Genomic DNA, 19,848 nt, shown 5'->3' with positions numbered 1-19,848 from the left:
TAATCCTCAGCTTCATAGAAACTAATTTTGAGCACATTTTTCATTATTCATTGTAAGACTGTGAATATTTTTCCTATCCTGTTGAAAATGTCCCACCATTTGCAAGCACCTGATATGGCAACAAAATAACAGACCAAACTATTTTAGGTACTGATATTTTGACTCTTTAATATTTCTACTATGTTTATCATAATCTATATTCACTCCACCTTTACAAAGGCCTTGAAATAGGAAGTAACTTTTGGCACTTTGATTTTGTAGAAGAAATCAGTGTGGTCTTGTTATCCTTTTCCAAACATATGCACATATGCTAGGCAGAATAAAAATGACCCATCTTGTATTGTTGTTTCATTTATTTCTTGTCATTATTAACAGAGTAAAATTTGGCAGCAGAATGAGGATCTCTTGCTTCTTTTTGCATGCTGTAATGAGAGAAATGAAACCCTGGTGAAAGGGTAGGATGTTTTAATACTTTTGAAACGAAGAACCCTGCACTGAAGCCAACATTTCCTGAGCACAGAAGATGCATACAAGTTTGGATAATGAAACCACTACAAAATAGCTCAGAATGGATTGAATCAGCCTCAAACTCAGCCAAAACAAACTGCCTGGGTTTAATGATTTTTACCAAAAAATGGTCAAAAATATTCTTGGGAGAGTCCCTCAGACAGAGAGAACAAGTGTTAACATTAGGGTCCCATGTTAGCTTAAAAAAAAACTTCCTATGCCATATGTCTGTGTATGTGAAAGAAGGGGCTATAACTGGGGGAATCTCTTTGTTTTTTCCACTTAAGTACAATACTTTCTCAGAATTGCAGGTTTGGAGAGAAGCAATAGAACTTGGCTTGGAAACTTCACGCTTGCTTGAATTTCTCTGGAAGCACTTTATGCTACGCTTCTGAAAGAAAACCACGTACTTGGCCTACTGAATGACTTGGGCTAAGACTGGAAGCACCAGTGAGGTTGATTTTTGGGTTGCACAGTGGAGCCACTGCCCTCTCTTGCATTTCCTTGTGATGTTCTAATACATCAGTCTCTCCCAACACAACATCTGATGCTGCTTAGAAGCCAGCATGATGGTATTATAGAAGGTGCTCTAGTACCCTGAATTTTTAAAAATGTTTTCACTATTTAGGACACTAAAAAGGTAAAATAAGTTGAGAGCTCTTCAGAGACGTTCCCTATCTCCTGAAGAGCTATTTTGGGGAAAAAAAACCTGAAATATAATTTTTTTTCTACCAATTTACACTAAATATCAAATTCTTTTTAAGACATACAGCAGTAATATTAATCTGTGATGTTAGAAACTGAAAAATTACTTTATTCTTTCAGTAAATTGTGTATTAAAATTCTGAAAGGTTCCCACATGGATCTGCCTCTTATTTAAGGAACAATATTTCACACTTGCTTTTCAGTCTGGCAGTTCTAAGATATTCTGGAGGGTGGTTGAAGATTTCCATCACAGTAGCCAGAGCATGTCTGATTCACAAGATTAAACTGTAGTTGGTTATCTCAGAGCATTAAAATGATACTTATAAAAATGATCTCACACAGAATGATTAGTGTGGCTGTACATTATGCATCTCTTGTTCCATAAAGTGGCCTTAAAATGTGCTTGTTATGCTCATTTAAACAAGATTTAAAGTTTCTTAATAGGGTCATGTTTCAATTTTAGAGAAATCCTTTATGTTGCTGAAGTTTCAGTCCTCATTAGTTGTACCAATTTTAGAAGAAAAGGATTATGAAGATGTATTATAAGCTTAAATTATGACTGTAATTCAAATGCTCTGAAGAAAAATGTCGATGTCACACTAAAGAAAAGTAATGTAATTGAAATATGTATCTAACTCTTAGTCCTCATTCTAGCTGGTCTTCCTTTTGCATGACATAAATTGCAATGCACAAAGAAAGTAAAGTGACAAAAGAAGGGAAATAAAAAAATGTATGCAATTAATGGATTATAACTGTGGACATGGAATGCTTGTGCTTTCTGAAAGAACCAGACTTACACACTGTCTCACCTGTTACTTTTAGAGAAAGATGAAACTGCCTTCCATTTCCACAAAAAAATGTCCTTGAAGCTTTGCCTATGCTTTATATTAGAGTTATGGGATGCTGTTACAGTTAATAGTATTCTCTATTCAGAATTAAGAGGAATTAATCTTCATCAGTGTATTAAGTGTCAATAATTCTTAATGTACACTCTTTATATAGGAATTTATTTTTATTATTCTAAACCACGTCTCATTAAAATTTCTAACTACATTGAAATATCAGCAATGAAAGCCGCACACGTCTTCTATGCAAGAGAAAAGGGATAATTCCCTAGCATAAAATGATATTTTAGAGCCCCATTTAAATAAAACTACATATGTTGCATGTTTATCACAGTACCATTAAGGGGAAAATTTTCAAAGTTTGTTATGTGAGCTGTGAGCAAATAATTCTTAAGGAAAAGTGATACATACATGTACTTAGTCCAACATAAATTAAACACTGCAGCTACTTAGCTTTTGGAGTAATCTGTAGGATAAATTGCTTGAATTTACTTCAGGGATTTATAGCTGTATTGCAGGTGACTGACCATGCCACACAGGGCAGTCCAACAGAACTGTGCAAGCAGTTTGCAATGCGTGTGGTACGTGTAATGTATAAGGATTTTGTCATTAACTATTCTACGTCATTTAGAAAACATAAAGGAATGAAAAGCCTACATTTTTGTTATGTTGTTTTCAGTGATAAAGGACAAAGCATTTTCCTTCTATAGTGAGATAGACAGATTTTTAGAAAATGAGAATAAAAATCTGTGCAACAATGGAAACAGTGTTATGCATAAACTCTAAACTATTTCTTCAATGGATAAAACTTCCAAATAGAAAATTTGAAATAGAAATTGGCCAGCTGCTTTCTTTCTACCCATGCACTGATGTTCATCTGTGTACATCAGTTACCTTTTGGTACACATGGGATTTAAGAGCAGCTTACTTGTACCAACAGTCTTTCAAGCAATGCATTTGAAGAGGCATGTAAACCCCTCCAGGTTAACATCAAATGCTCTCTATGTCTCATGCTTGGAAAAAATTCATATTTTCAAACTTACTGCCTCTGTTGGTACCAGAGGTATGGCTAGAAATCCTATCTCCATACATTCACAGGACATGAATTCACATTATTTTTTTTTTTTTCTGCTGCTGGAAAACACTAACATAGATGCAAGTATAGTCAGAATTGAGGATTTTCTCTAGAATCACTGCCAGTTTAAGTGGATTTTTATTTAAAGCTATCAAAACAATACGAAGCTTTTTAGATTTAGAGCCCTCAAATCTTGCAACCTGTTATTTGGCCTCCATGGCATGTCTAGTTTGATAAATGCGGACTTAACAGCTCCAGACAATGACATCAGCACCATGCCTTCCTCTGTTATTTCTGGCTGGGCTTCAGTGGGAAGAACAGTAGTAAGCTTTTATTCTATACACAACTTAGAGAAGATCACTCAAGTTTTAGGCTGTCAGGCCAAAGCAGAGACCTTTTGCTCTGGCCAGCCACACAAATTTAGTCCAGATTTAGCTGCTTAGAGGACATACACAGGTATATTTGCATAATAATGAAAAACTTAGTTTTATGAAAATTCAGTTGCAGCCTGACATGCTACTCATTAGTAACTCTATGTTGATGCCTAGGCACCAAAATATTTTTCTCATCACGCAACCACTGGATTTACACTTACTTTATTTATAAGTGTTTGAAAACAATTGTCAACAGCTTCAGAAGTCCCTTCATGATTCTAATGGAATTAACTTGTTTTATTTTCTCCAGGCCAAATGCATGCTGGCTGAACACACTCTCACATAATCTTTCAGTATTATTCTGAATTGCAAGCTGCCTTCTTTTGCCTCCTGCATTTCACCCAGAATAAGGAACAGGGATTTTTGGTCTGGATACTGGATTTGATCATTCTGATGCCATCACAGTGAGACTGAAAAAACTTCCACAGCTTTCAACACCCAAGTTAGAGTAATGTATGCTTCAAAAAGCATTTTAACAGTAATTGAGTGTGAATTTATATCCTACAAACAGGGTCCTCTGGAAAGGCCCCACTTGTTTCTAGCTTAGTCTACCCTAATGATATTCCCTCCTGCTGTCTCCTCTTGGTCACTCTCAGGACGGAAAGAGTTTTTTCAACGTAAGTTTACCAGCAAGCCTATCACCCTACATGGCAGCTTCAGAAACTATATAACTGAAGCTCTGATGCCCCCCAAAGGAGGGAGGGATGATGAAAATATCTAATATGCACTGACCCTCCACAAACCATGAATCAGAATTAAAACCTGCCTGCCTCCTGACCCCAGTTATTTTGCATTCCAGCTGCTTTCAGAGACATTGTGGCTCCCTATCTCTTAGTACTTTTAACACTCTGGAAAAACAACTAGACTAAGGCTGTGGGAGTCCCTTGAAGGCTGAAAATACCATCTTGCAAAACAGTTAGGAGGGAGCAAGAACATAGAAGAGGAAATTAAGACCACAGCCTGGCTTGGTCAACCATGTTACAAAAACTGAGCATTAATGGAAAGGGATGAATTAATCAAAGTTGCTGCAGCGTCTTTGCAAGATGGTGGCTCCAACCCACTTAGATTTATGAAAGTTTGGTGTTCATAGCAGGTCCTCCATGTTATGTGTATAACATGAGACTTCAGGGGTAACATAGGTTCTCACACTGAGAAACAGTGCAAAGCTCACAGCTCATGCTCATATCACTCAAATACTGCTGTTGTAGTTATTTTCAACCTCAAAAAAGCAAATCTTCTGCCAAATGTGATGGCAAGAACAAAAAGTACTGTTATTATAAGCACTCATGAAAGGGCACAGCATGCTCTTGCCCACAACATCCCTTGCAGGCCTCTGTTTGGACCAGTGCTTTGAAAGTATCACTTTTCCATAGTCTAAGTAAAACTTTAGCTTATAGAATTGTAGGGGAGGGTTGACTTTTGCAGCCAGCATTGTAAATAGGCCATAACTAACATTAGTTAAACTCTGCCTTCAGTTTATGTGGCATATTATTTTATTCTCCACCAATTCCTGTAGACTGAATCAGGGGTCTGAAATAGAAAAGGGAGACAATGTGGAAAAAGTTATTTTAATTCTTAAAAAAAAAAAAGAGATTTCATAGACGGACTAGTATTTTCAGCATACCGTTTACCCTCTGCAATATATGTCTAGATTAATTTTAGGAGTCATCAGGGCAATTTAAATGTCCAGGCCAAATTCTGATCTCAGCTGTATGAAAAAATAGCTATAGAGGCATCTGCCCATATTGTATGCCTGATGTTTTACTACCAAATAGCCAACTGCTGAAAACATTACAGATTGCTGATTTACTGTTGGACGAACAAAATTCACGTTCACAGGATATTTCTTAATGGTAATGATATTTGCACTGTCTGTTTCCTTACTCTGATTCATCTCCATGATATCCGTATGTAGTAACAACAGAGAACTTGGGTTTGCAGCATCTTGATAATATTATCCCTTGTTTGGGGAATAAAGAGAGAAAAAAGCTGAATATCAAGCAATTTGTATATAAGGTGCCTGTGGCAGAATTGGAAAATGTGTTTGCTGTATACCAATACACTGCATTAATGAAAAAACTACCCCTTTTATGCAAAATGTAGTCCAATGCACAGGCCACTTAATGATACACAGAAGCTAAAGGAACTTGTTAGCAGATCAGCTTCATGGCACAGCAAGTCAGTGTGCTCTATTAGGGACTAAGCTCAAATATCTCTCTCCTTTAGGATTTAGAGATGTCTGTTTAGCCTAGGTTTTTATTTGAATTTTCCTTTTAAGTTCAGTTTCTTCACAGGGTCTGAGCCAGTCCCAACCTAAAATCTTAGTGGTTTTGCTGACCACCACTTTCTGCTGGCTGCAGGGAGCAGCCCATGAGAGCCAGGCACTAAAGGTATATACTGAATCCTAGGATTTGGAGATAGCCCGGTCAGCCCATGATGAATGAGAACTGAATTTCTCGTGGAGTGTCCTGGATTAGGTAAACCATTACATTACCTCAGGGCTGGAGGATAAAAATTTCTGGTTTATATTATTTGGGCATGGAAAGCACGTGTAGTCTTCTGGATCCACACATTGCTAAATAATTCACACATTTCTGAATGTACACTATCAGAAGAATGCAGAGATGTTTGCCTCTTCAGAACTGATTAGGAAATCCTATAGAAAAGAACATTTAGTAAAACATAAATCACATTTCAGGCTGGCTAAGAAGAAAAGTGTCCTAAAATGTACTAGTATGTGCTTTGATTAGGAATGAAGGAACATTCTATTACTATGCATACAGACAATTCAAAACATATGTTCTGTACACAGTGTTTTGGAGCAAAGTTTCATCATTAAAGCAAACTTATTCAATACCTAGTGACTTACTAAGGTGGCTGATCAAAGGAAATCCATATGGCTTTCATGTAGTGTATAAGAAATAACTGAATATGGAAACCTTTTTTGCTGGCAAATAAGAATCATTGGTTGGTCAAATCACAGGATTAAGTTTCTTATATCAAAATTTTCACTCATGGATAAAAAAATATTTAGAAGTATTTAGTTGTTTTCTGGGCACCCATGGATCCACTGAGAAATGTAGGATGGAAGGGACCATGCTTCATAATACAATTGCTCATTCATATGATATAAACCCAAAATATTTTTGTCCATAGGAATCAGCCTAAAAGATCAGACCAACTCTGGTTTTGAATGAGCATGTACTGATTAGGCCACCTGAGAAAAACAGATTTTGAGAACTCTGACTAGAATTGAGACAATTTTTAAGCTATCAGTCTGGTTCACTTACTTGCAATACAGAGGAAAGAAAAGAAAAATGCTCTTTCTACATAAGTGAGGATTGTTAAAAATACCTTAAAAGTAGTTTTAAATATTTTTAAATGCTTAAAGCCACTTTTAATAAATCATTTTTACAGCTTAAACAAGTTTGTATTTGTGATGACTTGGCAAAGCAGAGAAGTCCAAAGGTCTATTAGTCTCAGTTAAATGATTAATAACTGGGCATAGCATACAAGTGAGTGACATCCTGGAGACACAACTTAAAAATTCACTTCTTTAGCTTCAGTGGAGGTTGTATTAGTCCAAACTGCTTGAGTTAAGAGAAATCAGAGGTTTTTATGGCATTAATATCATAACTATTTCGACTGAAATCACGGAGCAAGAAGTCTGGGTGAAGACTGATAGTTAGCTCTGTGTCTGTCTGAAAGTTTTGTGAAGGATGTTGGGTTTGTTTCTTTACTCACTCTGTGGCTATTTATCTTACTCCAGAAGGGATGTTAAGGTATAAAGGCCAAGATATGTGTGTCTGACCCCATTTCAGACACTGAGAGGATAAACCAAAATGATGCTACTTTTCACCTAGTTACCAGTGAACAACAACTCTGTTAAAAATCACTACCACAACTCAATTGTTACCGCATTCACCTTCACAGGAAATAAAGACCTTGAGTAAAAACACTTCATTTCCACTGCCTTGAGTTAAGCAATGTTTCAAACCATTTTCTCATCTGAAGTAAATGAAGTTTGGTTCTGTCAATCTCACATGAGGGTCAGATCACACTGGAATGTTTTACAGTAAAAGATTTTACAGTAAATATTGATAAGCCTAAAACAGAAGCAACACCTGAATTTGTCAGATATAGAAGAGAATTTATATGTGTGATAAGAATCTTTGATTTGTTAAGATACTTCCTGCAAATGAGAATCTCTTAGAAGATATCATCCCTGATGCTTAATTACATCATCATATTGTACTAGTGTAGCATTATTTGTCGGCCTGTTTTTGTTGAGTTTTCCACTGGTAAGGTCTGCCTTCAGATATTACAAGTTCCTGAGCTAATAGCAGAGCCTGTGGGAGTGAAGCATTAGTCACAGCAGAGAAAATCAAGTCTTAGAATTATTAGCCTACTGTAAAAACACCAGCCCATGCAGCAAGGTGCATCCAGTAGTGCTAAGGAAGCAAGACCAGGAAATAGACTGGATTCTGTGGCAATACTGGATTGTAGTGTAAGATGAATGTGGTGTGAAACAGGATATTGTAAGAATGTAAAATTCATTAGGTTTAGATGGAAGGTTGACGGGAGGTTGTTTAACATATTTGCATGTTAAGGACTGGGGAACATCTAAGCTGTGTGTGCTGACTCACAGGGCAGGAAAGCTATAAATTATTTGGGCCATGTTTTCCAAAAATGACCTTCCTTGATTTAGATACTTTACATCAGGAGAGAGTCCTGGGTTCTGTCTCAAGGTAATAACATGGGATTATGAGTAATCAAGTGAGGCTCAAAGGAGGAGAGGCTTCAAATACAAAAATGGAGTTAACTTTTCCCAACATCTGACTCTGGATGTCTCCTCCATGAACATATGAGAAAAGAAGAATTGTTCAGTGGCATTTTGTAATCCAGTCTTCTATTTTAGAATTTAAATTCTTCTCCATGGGTTGCTGCAATAAGATGCTGATGACTATTCTTTGCAGGTGGTCAGTGCAGGAGATCTGGCAGTTCTTCAGCAATTCATAGTACATGATCTATGTTATATATCCCATTGCAAGCTTTTTCTCTCTGTAAGATATCCATAAATCAATCAAGATGCTTATTAACTTTCTTGCTATGCGTGATTGCTCAAGAGATTGTATTTATAAACATTCTTTGGACTTCAGGGATTTGGCAACTACTACTTTAGGAACTCATTTGATTATCAACTTTAAGGATTTGATTGATAGAACGATTTCCTAAATCCCACAGAGAAGCTTTTATTGCAACTGAATGAGAGAAATGGTTTAATGCTTATGTTGAATGAATGATTGATAGGTATTCCTCTCTTGGAGAGAAGGGTGGGCCTGGAATATGCAGGCCAAAGATTTTGGAGATCAATCACAATAAATTTTCACAAATAGTTGACTACATTTACAGCTTTGCTTAATCAAAAAAACCAGAAAAAAAGCTAAGTGCATAACTCCAATATCAGTGTTGTTGCCAGCATATCTGTTTATGTAGAGGTTGGTGTACATATGTTTGAGCAGATGGATGTAATTCCCTTTGAAATGTATCTGCCGGGGGTGGAATAATCTATCTTAGCTTAGACATATGGATTTCCCTTTATGGACAGTGGAGAAAAATAGGCAGCTTAGTAAAGTGAGACTGAGAGACACTTTCTTCTAAGAGACACTTCTTAATACAGATCATATAAATATGATTTTGCATTTTCATTTTGTCTTAGGTTTACTTAAAGGGTTAGATGGTGATAATGCTTCCTCACACAAGCACACAATGGCAAATCAAACAATTGAACACATTAAGTGACCATCTTTCCAACGCACTACCAATTTAAACTTCTCCATTCAAGCTGAACATTCCAATCTTGGCGTTTCACAGATCAAGGGAAGAGGAAATTTAGTCCAGGGAGCAGGGTAGCCAGGAAATATGGCAATTGTGTTATGTAGATTTGGGATCCATGCCAGAAGACCAAGTGCACCTAAGGTGTTTATTACAGAGAGGTAAGAAGATATTTCTTTATCTTCTTTCTATAAAGATATGAGATTTGCAAATATATGGGTTCTGGTTGAAGACAAAGGTTGTAGATGCATCAGAGGGATATTGAAGTTAGCTCCTGCAGCAGTACAAACCAAAACAGTAACAGGGAGATAAGCAAATATTTCAGAGGACATTTCCAGCCCTGTTTTCCCAGTCTTAGCCTGAAAAACTTACCTTGTAAGACCACATTTTCATGACTTTGAATGTAAATGTCATTAAAAAGGAGCTGCTTGTACAAACTTCTTTGAAAGGACAAATTTCAGCACTAATCTTTTACTTCATCAGCTAGCTATGACAAGATACTGTCTTCAGGGTTTCTGTCTTACACTCATTTCTGAGATAGAAACAGGATCCTTAGCAACCAAATAGAACCTGAAAGCAATGCCAACAATTTAATTTGTTGTTTATCATGTTATGTCTGTAAGAAAAAAATGACTAAATTATTTCAAGTAAAAGAGATTTAAGTGAAAGGGTGGAGAAGAGAGAAGTGCTTTTTTCCCGGGGAGAAGAGAGATTCATATTGTTTGCAACTTACACAACACAGCAGTGGACGGATAAAAGTTTATGCATTTCACAATGCAGTAGCTTTGAGGACATTTCGCCCCCACATTTTATCTGCTCCATATTTTATTCCCATGCATTGTGTGTTCAGAGCCCAAAATGATCACTGTAGCCTGGAATGCATAAAATGCAGTGTGGCAGCAGGTTAAGGGAGGTATTCTGCCGGTCTTGCTCTGATCTAGTAAGACACCATCTGAGGACTGCACCCAGCTTCCTCCAACACAAGAAGGACATGAACCTGCTGGAGCAGGTCCACAGGAGGGTCATAAAGATAGGACCTGAGGGAGGGAGCAGCTTAGCCATGAAGAATAGGGGGAGAATTAGGACTGTTCAGCCTGGAGAAGAGAAGATTTTATACTGGCCAGATTTTGTTCTGTCCTTTCATTCCTTTGAGGGGGCTTAAAAGAAAGATGGAGACTGACATTTTAATAGGACCTATAGCAACAGGACAAGGGGCAGTTTTTTTAAACGAAAAGGGAAAATTTAGACTAGACAGAAGGAAGAAATTTTTAATTACTAAGATATTGAAACACTGGAACAGTTTGCCTAGAGAGCTGGTAGATGCCCCATTCCTAGAAACATTCAAGGTAAGGTTGGACATGTATGTGGGCAACCTAATTAGTGGATGTTGGCCCTGCTCATTGGAGGAAGTTGGACTAGATGTCTTTAAAGGTCCCTTCCAACACAATCTATTTATGATTGTATGATTTTTTTTTTTATTAGGCATTTTCTACTCTCCTTTAAGGGCCAAATGTGAGACATATATGATGAAGTAGTGGAAATCGTTCCCTTGCTGACAGCTGACTTGCTTTGTCTTTTGGCAGTTCTCTCTTAATCATTTTGCTGTATTGCAGTTATTTGCTTTCACTTTCATCACTGCTATGAGGGGGTTTAGTGCATAATAAGAAGACAGTGCAATTGTAAGATCCAGAGATAGTTTTGTTGGATTTCTTAAGTGCTTAAGCACAAGCTGAATTGTATGTTTTAGCTATTCACTCTTTCCACTACATTATTTTGAGTTTTGCAATCAGCTCAGCAAGTCAATAAGTCAAAAGAATCAGAATGTGAGATTCAGCGGTAGATTGAAAACAAAAATCGCAATAAGTGAAAGGTTGCAATGGAAATCTTTCTGGGCTAGTGTTTAACATCTTGCTAACATGGAAAACCGTGCTGTAAAAAAAAAAAAAATCAAGCAATAATAATTGTTATGCTACATTAAAATATGTCTTTCAAAACATTTTCTCAGGGCCCTACATAGATAGTCTGTCTTGACATTTAAAGTGTGTAACCTTTTCATATTTTGCATATTACAAAATGTCTTTACTTTTCAAATTATTCATACCACTAACATCCAAAGTGGCTTTTCTGAATTGCAATATTAGTTATACTCTCAGAGAAGGATTTTAGGTAAGACTCATAAATTTAATACTTTTAACTTAGTAGCAGATCTGTTACTAAAACATCTCTATGACAATGTAAACCCATCTGCATGCCTTTTTCACTCAGACAATAGTGCAAACACATCCAGATTATGAAGGATTAATGCCAAGGACTGACAAAAATTTCAGAAAAATTATAAACTAGGCAATTCTCAAGACAGTGCATAATTTTAACCTAAATCAGAACTGATTAAGGTCACTATACTGCTTACACATTCTAAATGGAAAACACAAATCAGATGGAAAATAATTTTCTTAGTGAGGATTCATTCTAATTTTAAGGAAGACTTAAATGATCTGAAATTTCCAATGGATGAGTTGCTGACATTGATAGAACGGTTGATGCAAATGTTAATTTTATACCAGAGTTCTGAGAACATTTGACACCTATTATTTTGGAGACTTTTGTACATTTATCATGACATCAGATGGCGCTCAGAACATAGGCCTGCTCTTTTCCTTGCTATTTTTAAAAGAGCATATATTTAAATTAAGTTTAGAATTTCCACTAATTTCAGTCGTACAAGATGAGGCAACTAGGCTGAAAAAATCAATTGCAGTAAAAATAGAGTCAGTAAAGCAAGAAAAGGATCATAGGCAAATGGTCTATCACAGCAAGATTCCTTTATAGAAATCTACCTAAAATAATACAGTGCACGCACATGAAAAGAGATAATCTACTTGTAAATAGCAGGGACTGAGCTAGAAGACTGGCAAAGTCCTGAACTGAGTGATGTATAAATATCCTTCCCTTTATTTAGTACAGGGGATGGGAAGATCAATAAAATGACTATCCAATCCATGTTTTCCCAGTTGTTAGGTGCTAGATTACCACAAACAAACTGATGTGGACAAGAAAGGTAAGGTAAATCTTTCACTTGTCAGCGTCCAGAAGCCTCAGGCACTGGCAGTGCAGCACCATCTGAGGGTAACTCCTTCCCACTCCCTCTGTCTGCCAGCTGTTTGCTATCCTTGCTGGAAGCTATCATTCCCACAGTGGAATCAGTGGAAGGAATTGCCTCATTTGCTTCAGCCAGATACAGAGTGAACTACTTTATTTCACAGGGCCTTCAGAAGCAAATTCAACTTAGGAAATGAGTTTTTCACTGACGTGGATGGGAATTGCTAAAAATGTCATCTCTGTGTTCATCTGTGAAGGGGCTTTTTTCCAGCAGAAATACAATTTCAAAAAAGTACTTAAGGTTCAGAGCACGGGCATAACATAATGTGGTTTTTTCTGCAGTGACATTTGAGAGTGATCTTAATGGCAGCATCAGTTTTAGCAGGCATGCGCTGTGAAAAACCAGTGTAAAATGGCAATAAAAAAAATCCTGAACATAAGAGCCTTTTCTTTGTGGTTTTTCCAAATCTTTTCAAACTTTATTTCTTTTGGCTTTTTTCCCATTAGGAAAGAACAAATAATCTTTCAGAATATGTGAACCAAAAAAGGCACATAATGTAATAAAACCACTTTTTCAACGGAATAATATACAAACAGGCATCAAATAGTGCAGTGTTTGCACTAAGTTTATTACTTCCATGATTAATTGTTTCTAGGAACATACTAGAACAATTATAAATTGTAACGTGTTATTTAGATTTATTAATCATTGCAATTTTCATTTTATTGTGCTACCAATAGTTCTGATAATAAATATATATAGCATAATAAATTCCTGACCTTTAAAATCATAATTCAAGAGAAAATTCATGTCTAGAGCATCAATATTTGTGTAAGGAGTAATACAATTACAGTAATTTCATGATTACAAGCCGCACCGTTTTGACTAAAATTTTGCTCCCACACCGGAAATGCGGCTTACACTCAGGAGTGGCTAATATGTGAATAATTTTCTGACATTTTCAACCCCGGAAGTGAAAACTGAGGTGCCGAGTCGAGCAACCTGCCAGTAAAACCCGGCTTTACCCGATTGTTACACATTGGTTACTCTGTTGTGCCACGGGTTGGAGCCTGGCTCCCTGCAGGTAGCGCGAGGGGTGGGGAAAGCGGGGGAGTTCCCTCCTTCAGGCAGAGCAGCCCGGGGGAGAGACAGGAGGCCCCTCCTGCTGGCCCCCTGGCCCGGGGGGGGAAGCAGGAGCTCTCTCCTACTGGCCCCACCGCTCGGGGGGAGGCGGGGGGCTCCCGTCCCCTCCTGCCGCCGCTACCATGGGTGCCAACGGGCTCCATCCCCTCCTGCCGCCACTGCTGCGGGAGCAGGGGGGCTCCATCCCCGCCTCCCACCACCACTGCAGGTGCCGGTGGGCTCTGTGCCCTCCTGCCACTGCGGCGCAGCGCCGGGCTGGGGCGAGCGAGCCCAGCGGCAGTCGGCCCCAAGCAGCCCCACCAAGCGGCAGCGCCGAGCTGGGCTACCTGGCCCCGTCGGCAGCCCCGAGCCCTCGAGGCCTGAGCCGAGCCAGTAAACCCAGCCATGCCGTGATTCTGTTACTATTTCACAACTTTGTTGCACGCGAGTCCTCGCTGCGAACGACAGAGCAACTTATAATTGGGTGCAGCTTGTGTATGGACAAAGAACGAAATGTTTGCCAACACTCAGAGATGTGGCTTATAGTCAGTGCAGCTTGTAATAGTGAAATTACTGTACAAAAACTAGACAAGAGAAATAAAAGGCAAATGAGCTGCTAGCAAAAACCCATTGAGTGTATGAACCACTCATAGGGCTCATAGTCCCTGGCTCCAATATTTCCATGCTTCGACAGGCCATTTATACCTTCTGAGTAGGTTTAGCCAAATTGTTGCAAATGTTTGACAGTAAGAACATTCCCAGTCTGGGGGGATTTTAAGTTTTGCTTCTCATTTCTGTTTTCAGAAGTCAAGTAATTTTTCCTTTTGCTGATCTGCAAAATAAGCATCATAATTTATAAATTCCAAACACTTTTAAAAATTATTTAAAGTGTACAGCATGTTGAAAATATGGACATTTTCTAGGCTGTGTTCACTTTATTTCCAGAAAATACCAGAATCCAAGCCCCTCAATAATCAGGATCCTGCTGCTAAAAGAACATAAAAGAGGGTACTTGAAACATGGTATATTTTAAAAGGTAGGAGAGGAGTTCAGGTGCGCCATCTCTAATAAAGATTTATATTTTTCCAGGTGTTCCTTGAGGACTGATGCAAAGCAAAGGTCTTAATCCATGCAGTAATCTGCATGGGATCTAGAGATCTGCACTAGCAAGTGCTGTTACTGCATTTGCAAATCTAATGAGAACTTCTTTATAAAACAGGAAGATTTTCTGCTTAAGTGAAAAACTGGAAGCTTGTAAAACTACTGAATTTGCCATGTAATGAAATAATTTCTCCAAGCCTTGTAATGTAACAACAAAACTATATCATGTAATAGGAAGTACCAAACTGTAATTTTCAGTGCTGTTTCGCTATCTTTAAAAGTTCACATCAGTGGAAAATGTGAGTGACTAAACGGAATTAGCATCAGACTATGCCTAATTCATAATTACCTACTTTGTGCACAGCAACCATTTACAAGCCCTCTATTCACTGGTGGTTTGAAAAGAACTTTCAGATGGGATATTTGGTAAATTTCAATTACACTAGAAATGCCTTGGAGGAGCAGTTACATATTGTGGTATTTACACAGACATCAAAGATTCAGTTGTTTAGACAAGGAAAACTAAGGCCATCTGACTATTCAGAGTATTTAGGAAGAGATCTGTTTATTTCAACCTTGAATTTTGCCAAGAATAGATGTCCCAGTTACAAAAATGTTGCCCTTTCTGATAATCCAAACTTCTACATTCATTGTGTCCAAAATTTGAAGTCTTTAAAATTTTTTTTTTTTTGTACTACACACTACATTATAGATAGAACATTATTGAAGAAAATCCTGCACTGTCATTTTTGCTGTAGCTTACATGAACAGAAATTTATGTGTATCAATGGACTTCAGAACCAGTTCAGGTAGTGTAAATCTTGGAAAATAAACAGGCTTTGATTTTTTTTTTTTACGGTTTTCATAATGATCTGAGTAATCCATTTTCTAAACTATGTGGATGAGTTGCATTTGAGTTTCAGAAGACTCAGCAGACTGGCCTGGGTTTGCCAGTAAATAAACTGTTAAGTTAATAAGCTGTTAAATCAATAAATATTTGCCAAAAAACCCCACCAAAAACAAAACAAAAAAATCAACCCCAAACAAAACCAAAAAACCAAACAAAAAACCCCCCAAAAAACAGCAAAAAAGAGCGCTAAGTAAAAAGTTAGTCAGCCAGGTGTTAATTATTAATACACAAATATTGCATTAAAATAGTGCATTTCCACTGCGAAGTTTTCAGGCAGAAAACCATGTCCTGCCTTTATTAGAGGTCATGCTTTTGTCAATGCAGCTCAGTAAAGTCAAAGATGGGTCATTACTACTTTTATAGTGGCAGTCTGACCCTAAATCCTTAACAATTTAGGGAAGTATAATCTGGACAGTGAACTAATCAGACCTTAGTCTTTCATAGCCATCTGTTTTGTCCTTGAGATGCATGCTCGATACCACTGTCTGCCTGCTGTTCTAAGGAAAGCCTCCTTTCATAATTTATGTGAACATACATGACTTCAGCTGTATTGTTATAAAAATATTAAATAGAAATAAATAGGCCATATCCCATTGTAGGTTAAGGGAAGGGTGCTATGAATGACACAATCTGTGACATCCAGGCATTTTGGGCTGTATAAATGCTGAGTGAATACATTTCTTCATTCTTAGTAACCCATATATTTACGTATTCTTTTCCATGTAATGGAGTAGACAAGAACCACAATTATCCACGTGTCACGCAGTACAGATTTTCTTCTTCAGCTGGAAGAATGTCACTAAAGTTGATAAGTATATTTATATTCTCAAAAGTCACATCAACAAGTTATTAAACAATCTGAAATGTGCTGTTTCCATTAATATTGCTTTCCTAATATATATTTCCTAATGTCAGGGATTAAACATTGAAAAGAATATAGAAGAATTTGGTTCTCTGCGTTCCAGCAACCTGTGCTCCTCCATGAGGTTTTCTTATCTTTGGCTGTTACAGTGGGAGCTCCCCCTTCATAAATATAAAATTTCCCAGAAAATAAGTGAGAAAGGGAGAAATACAGCCAAAATGCACTACTTTTATTTTAGCTAAGTATATTTGGAAAATATTTTGTGGTATTTTCTTGGCCCTATTAAATCATCTAATATATTTTATTGACACTGAACGTTATCCATAAGATCATTGTAGCTGCACTTTCAACAGAAATACTCTCAATTATTGAAGCTGAGGAGCAATGGTCATGATTGATTACCAGGGAATTAGCATACTAATTATTATATTAACAGATGCTCTCACTAGTACTGAACTAGAGTTTCAAAACAAAATAAAACGATATGTAGATGGGTAGATGGTCAAAATTGTCCCTTTGTTTCTTTTATTGCCACTGGTGTTTGCCCATAGCCATGATGCTACCGGTAGGAGCTACTGTCTTTATTATTTATCCATGCAACTGCCATGTCCTTATTTACCCAGTGTGACCATTCTGTAGTTTTGCTCTTCCCTTTTAAATTCACTATACCTTCATGCATTTCCTCTGAACTGTTTTTCTGTATATTCTTCTTGATCAGCAATGAAAACACCATACATGAAAACACAAGGACAATCATATCGTGCTTTTGATATGCACTCAGGAGCTGGCAACATTCCACTCCTTGGGTTTGCAACACTGGCAAATATTTGAGTTTTTAGCAGACCAATGAACAGAGAAAGGTGGCACTGGAAACTGCATAGCACCAACCAGATTCTTGAATGGATGAAGACCATGAAAATTTACCAGAAATAAGTAGGTTATAGCTCCCTCTTCCATCAGCGGTATTTCTAGCAAGTAATTTCACTGTTCTGCACTGCATTATGGTTTCTTCACAAATTGATTGAAATAAAGACTTAGTCTTTGAAGAACTCGGTGGTCAATGGAGTTGGCAAATTAACTCTTCAGAGAGATTTAACATGAGTTTATTTTAAAAAATTGCGAGATAACAATAGCACTATCTTTTTATGTTAATATTCAGAAATGTTGGTATTTGAAATTCCAAGGCAAATTCTGTAGCACTAACTCTGAATGAGGAAACAGCTGGTCATGAGGAGTTCCAGACCGCCTCAGTATTCTTTCTGTTCATCAATTTCCCATCTATCCTACAGAGGAATGAAGAAAGCAGATTTCAGAATCAAAGAAAAATTAAGGTTAGAGAAGACCTCCAAAATCATGGAGACCAAACACTGCCATGTCAACTAAACTATAGCACTAAGTGCCACATCCAGTCATTTCTTGAATATATCCAGGGATGGTGACTTCACCAGTTCCATGGTCAGTTCATTCCAATGCTTGACCACTCTTTCAGTGAAGAAATTCCTCCTGAAGGCCAACCTAAACCTTCCCCAGTGCAGCTGAAGGCCATTTCCTCTCATTCTGTTATTTCTTGCCTGGGAGGAGAGGCTGACGCCCACCTGTCTACAACCTCCTTTCAGGGAGTTGTAGAGAGCAATAAGGTGTCCCTGAAGCCTCCTTGCTTCCTTGGCTGCTCCTCACAGGATTTGTGCTCCAGACCCTTCACAGCTCCATTGCCCTTCTCTGGACTCGCCCCAGCACCTCAATGTCCTTGCAGTGAGGGGCTCAGAACTGGATGCAGGACAGAGCTGTGACCTCTCCAGTGCTGAGTATAGAGAGACAGTCACTGCCTGGTCCTGCTGGCCACACTGTTGCTCACACAGCCCAGGATGCCATTGGCCTTCTGGCGACCTGGGCACACCCTGGCTCATGTCCAACCATCTGTCAAACAGCACCCCCAGGTCCCTTTCTGTCTGGTTGTCCAGCCACTCTGCCTCCAGCCTGTAGCACTGCCTGGGGTTGCTGTGGCCCAAGTCAGGACCCAGCCCTTGGCCTTGCTGAACCTTGTACAAATGGCCTTGGCCCATCGATCCAGCCTGTCCAGATCCCTCTGCAGAGCCTTCCTTCCCTCCACCAGATCAACAATCCCTCCCAAAGAGGTGTTGTCTGTGGACTTACTGAGGGTGCACTTGGTCCCCTCATCCAGATCATCAATAAGGAAATGAAAAAAGACTGATCCCATTGCTGAGCCTTGGAAAATCTCACTAATGACCAACTACCAGCTGGATGCAGAAGCATTCACCACCACGAATTTTATATCCATCTTTTCCTAAACTAAACCTAGGAGCTGCAGATTTTAACCCTAAGATAAAGAAAGATGGCCTCCTGGAGTCATAGATTTTCATGGCAATAAAACCAATGAAAGAATTCTTCCTAGTGTTTTTGTATTAGGACCATAAATTCTGTTTGAACTAAAAGTGCAGCTTGCAGTTACTCTTGTAACTACATCTATATTTAAAAAGCTTGTGTAATAAAGAAATTCCTATATCCTGAAATAAATCTCACAAGTCAGAGTCCCAGAGTGGCAAGGAGTGGTAAGGAGTAAGAAAGTTAAGAAACTTAAGAAATAAATATAGGGGTAAGATCTAATTGCCAAAGTATTACAGTAATGAAGCTAACAAATTCTGTCTTCTAAGATGGGAGCAGAATTGAATTCATCTGTTAACTGATCAAAAAACCCAGTGAAATTCTTCATGTCATAAATTTTTACGGGTCTACACAATTTCATTATTTCATCCACTTCTGGTCAATCTATGTGCAGTTTTTCTGATTTTCCTATTTCACATCTTGGAAATTTTTAGAGTTTAAGATAAATAGTTAAGAATCTTGAGAAATTAATAAAGGGTCACAGATTAAAAATAGGATGAAATTCCAGCTTTCAGCATAATTGAATTCCACTGAAACTATCCCGAGATTTTAAAGCATCTCATTATTCTGCTGTGTCATTTTTGTTTGTTTTTCCTCTTCTGAGCTTTGGCCAGGTCCTGAAGCAGAACAAGCTTTTGTGGAACATAGCTTATGTTTATGACATATTTTATAAGGTGTAGTGAAGTACATTATAATTATATGATTTGTCAAGTGAAAACTTTCAAAGCATGTTATTCTTGCTTGTTATTTCAAGTTCTGCAATTTAGACCATATGTGACCTAATAGCAGGGATTTAAGCATAAATATCCACTTACTGAAACCTATTTGTAATTAGTTTTGAGATGTGTTGAAATGTTAAAGAACATCACCATGCCCATCAGAGATATTTATAAAAGAGGAAGCATAGTTTGTAAAGGAAAAAACATCCAGCTTGCCAAAAAAAAAGGAC

The sequence above is a fragment of the Catharus ustulatus genome, chromosome 3 (assembly GCF_009819885.2).
Source record: "Catharus ustulatus isolate bCatUst1 chromosome 3, bCatUst1.pri.v2, whole genome shotgun sequence".
Lineage (NCBI taxonomy): Eukaryota > Metazoa > Chordata > Aves > Passeriformes > Turdidae > Catharus > Catharus ustulatus.
Note: the sequence above shows the minus strand (reverse complement) of the source record.